Raw genomic sequence first — 6,560 nt, forward strand, 5'->3', positions numbered from 1 at the left:
TATATAAAGGGGGTCAAATGAGGTGTCTAAGAAAAGGTTATGGTTTGCCGATTATGATTATGCTGCCTATGTGTGTATCATTTTTGTATTTGAAGTTATGAATATTGGCTCTATACTGTCTGTAGTTCAAACTTGTGCTATGCTTTTGGGTGACACCTCAGATAAGTTGCTGTCAGCTCTGCCTAGCCTGCTTGATGGCCCATTAAAGACCATCAGCTATACAAGTGACCCATTGAGAGAAGGCAGACACGCCTTGGGACTCAGCAAGGTATGCAGGGACATGCCTATGGACAGAACTCTGAGGTTTTTCCATGCCATGTGATGGACAGCTTGTCTTTGGAACAAAGAAAGAAAGACCACATGGCAAGAGAATATAAAAAGCTGCTGCAGCTCCTCCATCTTGTCTTCAATCCTGCTTCATACCTTTAGAGGGACTTTGCTACACTGAAGCTTTGAACCAAGGACTGAAAGACCCATCCCAGCTGTTGATGTACTCCAGAGACTTGATTTGAACCTGCCATTTATTCTATCACTGCTGCAAGCCTGAACCAAGAACTTTGCCATTACTGTATGTAATTGATTCCATTTAACCGATTCTAGCTCTCATCTATATCTTTTTCCTTTAATGAATAAACCTTTAGATTTTAGATTCTAAAGGACTGGCAACAGCATGATTTGTGGGTAAGATCTGATTTGTATATTGACCTGGATCTGGGACTTGATCCTTTGGGATCAAGAGAACCTTTTTTCTTTTACTGGGGTATTGGTTTTCATAACCATTTGTCCCCATAACGAGTGGCACTGGTGGTGATATTGGGAAACTGGAGTGTCTAAGGTAATTGCTTGTGTGACTTGTGGTTAGCCGGTGGGGTAAAATGAAAGTCTTCTCTGTTTAGCTGGTTTGGTTTGCCTTAGTGTGCATAGAAACCCCAGCCTTGGGCTGTAACTGCCCTGCTTGAAGCAATTTGTCCTGAATTGGCACTCTCAGTTGGGTCCCGCCAGAACCAGCATTGTTACAGAGGATAAGTGGATTTTCACAAAGTAGCTACTTGAGTCCTGTTGCGAAAACTAGATTTTAGGATGTTATATCCTTTAACTCATCTTATTTGTTACTTTTTTACTGACCTGGCAACACATTTGGGTTTCAGGTTCTGTTGTCAGGACTGTTTTCACTCTGCTAGGCAGGCCCCCAGCATGGCAGAGAATACAGGTGGCACAAAGTTGACATAAAGCTCATACAATAATACCATAGTGTAGCCAACTCAGCCCATGCCCAAAGAAGGCCTTGAATGTGATGTAGCCAGTTTGGTTCCCTGGAAGTCTGAAGGTCATGGGGACCATGAAAGGGTTGTTTTTCCTTACATGAAAACTCTTTTCCCATCTTACATGAAGATAGTCCCAGCTAGAGCTGGTCAGAACCTTTCCCCCGCAGAAAATATAAACTTTTGTTTTCATCAGAAAAACAGCTCCCCCCCTCAATCTGTGGTCCATAAGAATAACACAAGTCTCAGAAACTAAAGAAAGCATGAGTTTGTTACACTGAGGGGAGAGAATGATATAAAGAGAAGAAGCCATTGATTTCCAGCTCAAGAATTATTTATTAGCACATAAGTACTGTGTGTTAGCTTTTCTATACTTGATGTGCAACAATATACTTTCAGTCTGAATAAGTTTTATTTTAGATTAAAGGAAACTAAACTAAATAATAAAACAAGGAAGAACAAAAGTAAAGGCTCTAAGCAAGAGCACAGTGCATGTCTCTTGTTTAGCAAACAGCTCCAGCTCTGCTTCACAAAATGGCAGTGGCTCTGCTGACTGTAGACTACTAGAAATTTAAATGTAGAGTACACAGAAAACTGGATCTACATGTACAACACTGTGCCTAAAACTGCTACACCTAGTAGCAATTAAAAAAAAATCAAATGGACTCCACTTTCAATTCATGATAATAGTTGGCATTTCTATAGTGCTTTTACCTTCAAAGCATTTTACAAACAATTACAATATTTATTAAAAGACAGTCTGTGCTTTTCACTTGCTGGAAGTAGTGCCTGGAAGCCTGATGTTTGGCCCAGTGATATCTTTTGGTGCCTGCTATAGGCTTTTCTATTACTAATTGTCATATGACTGTGGATCCTCAATGAGAAATGAAATTCACTGTGCTCTCAGTAAATAAAACAGATTCTGCCTTAGGATGGGACAGATTGGTCTCTCAGTCCATCACCGATACATTTCCTTTCACATGCTCTAATACACTCTTGCAGTCTCTCTCTCTCTCTCTTTCCGACACCCTCCCTTTCTTTTTTACCTGCCCAAGTTTGGCTGATAATATTGAAAGAAATAAACCTCTCTCAGGGACTCTGACTAGGTTTCTTCTGGTTCCCAGTATATGCCACGCATAGGGTAAAATCCTGACCCTATTTAGATTATAAGCTTTTGGGGTCAGTACCATCTCTTTTTCTGTGTTTGTACAGTGCCTAGCACAATAGGTCCTCACTTTTTGAGAGCCCCTAGGCACTACCATAATAAGCGTAATAATAATAATATTGAAGTCAATGGGTATTCTGCCACTGACTTCAATGAGGCCAGGATTTTACACCTACTCTTTAAAAATGGATAAACCCTCTTTCCAACCTCTTTACACAAAAATTTCAGGTCATTTCTGCCCCATATTACTCTCTTCTTCTCTCTCTCCTGTTCCTCCCAGTGGAGGGGCGAATGTGCCTAATTTATCTATCAGAATTAGTATGTGCTAGTGGATTAGACATGGATAAAGGGCTATAGCTGTCTTTGATTCTCAGCATTTCATACAATAGCACTGGATCATTTCATTTTGGATTAATTTCTTTTTCTTGCCTTATGTTTATTTTTTGGTTCTTCTAGCTTCATAACACTTCAATTCAAATGAAAAATTTACAACAACTGAAAATATTGTCTAATGCTTAAAGGTTCATTATATAGACAGTTCAGATATAGAGATTCTGTTAACTCTCCCTTTTAGCTAAATATGGTGCTTGTAGCACGTATTTCTTAACAAACAGGTCTTAGATAAGCAGGGTCAACACTAGTAAACTGAACAGTTCAATGCTGTAACACAGGGATGGCCAACCCGAGCCTGAGAAGGAGCCAGAATTTACCAATGCACATTGCCAAAAAGCCACAGTAATATGCCAGCAGCCCCCTGTTAGCTCCTCCACCCCGTCCTGTTCCCAGCGCCTCCCACCCACCAGCAGCCCCACGATCAGTGCCTCCCCGTCCCTCCCCGCACCTCCTGATCATCTGTTTTGTGGTGTGCGGGAGTCTCTGCGGGGGAGGAGTGAGGGCACGGTAGGCTCAGGGAAGGGGATAGGAAGGGCTGGAGTAAGGGCAGGGCCTGTGGCAGAGCCAGAGGTTGAACAGTGAGCACCCCCTAGCACATTGGAAAGTTGGTGCCTGTAGCTCCAGCCCCGGAGTCGGTGCCTATACAAGGAGCTGCATATTAACTTCTGAAGAGCCGCATATAGCTCTGGAGCCACAGGTTGGGCACCCCTGCAGTAACAAGTGATCGACTGACTGGACTGAAGGTAGCAAAGGGCAAAACTGAAACTGACCTGGATGTATTGGTCGATCACAGTTACTTGGTCATAAATTAATGGGTAATCTGTCTTTTGCAGTATGCATTTGGTTATATGTTAGGCACATTTTGTTATACTTTATAGCAAGGTCCCTAAGCTCAAAAAGAGATTATGAACTGCCAATGTGATGTGACCTTGAAAAAGGCTAATGCAATCCTAGGATGCATCAGGAGAGGTATTTCTTGTAGAGATAGGGAAGCGTTATTACCGTTATACAAGTCACTGGTGAGACTTGTCTGGAATACTGTGTGCAATTTTGGAGATTGGCTTGTTTAGCCTCACAAAATGAAGGATGAGGGGAGATATGATTGTCCTTTATATATATACACACACATCAGACACAAATACCAGGGAGGAAAAGGCATTAAGGGCCAATGCTGGCACAAGAACAAATGGATATAAACTGGCCATCAATAAGTTTAGTCTTGAAATTAGACAAAGGTTTCTAAACATCAGAGGAATGACATTCTTGAGCAACCTTCCAAGGGGAGTAGTGGGGCAAGAAACCTAACTTGTTTTAAGACTGAGCTTGGTAAATTAACGGATGGGATGATGAGATTGCTTACAATGGCATATGGCCGATTTGAGACTGCTATTAGCAAATATTCCCAACAACTGAGATGGGATACTAAATGGGGAGGGTTATGAGTTGCTATAGAGAATTCTTACTGTAGCCAGTTAGTTCATTTTATCATCCATTGTATTATGTGATGTTATGGTCAATTTATATGCTATTTCATACATAATGTATGTTAAATAGATTTAAAAAATAGTAGGATTATAGAAGTATAGGAATGATAAGTATTTGGGAGTGATGAGTGTGTATTGGGTATATAAGTAACACATGGCTGAAATGTAAAGCCTGCAGACCGAGACCTGTAAGATTTTAGCTTTAGCCATATGAAGCCATATGTTAAGAATGCTTAACATGAGTGAGTGACCTAGGAATAACCCTGTGCTCTTAAGGGCACAAGGTTACTGCATAAGATGTGCCAATAGGTGAGGTTACGGAAAAACGAATTGCAATAAACTGCAAAGCTACTGTCTGAGACCATGAGACACCTGATTGTAACATCTTTAAATGTCTGTCCTGACTGCAGAATATATATCATGTATAAATGCTAATGAGAATAAGAGAAATTACAAACAATCTATGGAAAAATAGAGCACCCCAATATTCATGGGATGTGAAAGTACAGACAAGGAAAAGAAGGCCTACACCTTCATGCATATACATAAGATGTTAGGCATGGTCAGAATTACAATATAAAAGAGGGTTCCCTGTTTGGATAAGAGTATGAAGGCCCAAGGGACAACCCCACAGGAAACCTCAGCAAGAACCATCTCTCTAGCAATGATAGTCTATTGAAAGGTCCATCCAATCCTAGAATATCATTGAGGATGTGATTAGGACTAGTTATAATTATTGCATAGGTTTTATAGGATTTCTATATGCATGGGTAATTGTAATTTATTGCTTTAATAAAACTTGTAGTACAGACAAGACTTTGTACTTGTGATTGTGTCTGTAGACATTAGCCTTGGACTGTATGTGTTCCTAGAGCCTCCAAGTTTGAGAAAAGCACCAGAGGCCATTTCATTCTGTTGATCTTAAAAGTGTAGCAAACAGAGACAAAAACACGGTGGCATAATACATCATTAGTAAATTCACTTTAAATAAAACAAAAACCTACATTTCCCAGTTGTCTGGCTGGTGGGTCTTGCCCACATGCTCTGGGTCTAACTGATCACCATATTTAGGATTGGGAATGAATTTTTCCCCAGGTCCATCTGGCAGAGACCCTGGAGGTTTTTCATCTTCCTCTACAGCATGGGACATGGGTCACTTGCTGGTTTGAACTAGAGTAAATGGATTCTCTTTAACTTGAAGTCTTTAAATCAAGATTTGAGGGCTTCAGTAACCCAGCCAGAGGTTATGGGCTACTACAGGAGTGGGTGGGTGAGATTCTGTGGCCTGCAACTTCAGGAGGTCAGATTAATTGATCATGATGATCCCTTCTGGCCTTAGAGTCTATGAAACTAAAACTGTATATTGTGCATCAATCACAGCAACTTCCCTCTTTTGCCAGTGCAGAACCCTTCATTGATCAGATACACTTCCCTGGCCTACAGCCACAACACAAGCAATAGAAGAATTCCTTAACTATCAATTTAGCTATAACTAGACCATTCAACCCCATGCTTGCATTGCAATGTAACAATATTAATTTCTCATATTTAAACTGAAAAGGGCAACAAGCCAACGGAGACTAATGAGCTTTCAAAGAACAGCAAAGGTCTTTTTGAAGTTGGGCGTTTGATCTTGAGATTTGCCAACATTTTGGTATTCTCTCTTCCCCCAAATTCTCACCCCTGAAAATAGAATAATCTATACTATTCTCCCCTTCATGGATGATATATAATGTATTAACTGACTAGGAATAGACACTAAGAGGGCCTCCTCACTACTACCATCAGCCAAATTTCTACCATACACCAAAAAACCCACCCCAACTTGTGTGTCTCATTTTCCTATCTGTGAAATGGGGACAATTTACTTACAGATGCAATGTCAGGGGTGTTTTGACACTGAAGTCCTCAGATGGAAGATGCCCTAGAAGCGCAAAGATTTATTTATTGTGAGGTTCTGAGAAGGTTAGATAGCTGTGAGGGAGTCAGGCTGGACTGGGTCTCAGGATAATAGTTAAGCAGTTTTATAAATCCCTCACTTTCATCAGCAATAAACTGATTTGCTGATATTAAAAATGAATACATCTCTCCAGCTTTCTATACAAGATATATATATAGTATGTGTGCGCGTGTGCACGCACATGTGCATATCATATAAAATATATTAAAATTTTCTGCTTTTATCAATCTCTTTTGTGTAAACTATGAAATACCATTTAATCTGTGATATTTCTTTTCAGCCACCTTGCTTAGTTA

At 40.4% G+C, this 6,560-nt stretch overlaps 1 long non-coding RNA gene across 1 annotated transcript in view; it reads right to left on the reverse strand.

Moving 5' to 3' along the window:
* LOC122458148 overlaps positions 1 to 6,226 on the reverse strand; it is a 65,489-nt gene extending 59,263 nt beyond the window's left edge. The window contains exon 1 of the long non-coding RNA XR_006278029.1: positions 6,177 to 6,226. This is a non-coding gene — a long non-coding RNA (uncharacterized LOC122458148). The remainder of the gene's footprint in view (positions 1 to 6,176) is intronic.
* Between the last annotated feature and the right edge of the window lie 334 nt (positions 6,227 to 6,560).

Source organism: Dermochelys coriacea, chromosome 11 (assembly GCF_009764565.3).
Source record: "Dermochelys coriacea isolate rDerCor1 chromosome 11, rDerCor1.pri.v4, whole genome shotgun sequence".
NCBI lineage: Eukaryota > Metazoa > Chordata > Testudines > Dermochelyidae > Dermochelys > Dermochelys coriacea.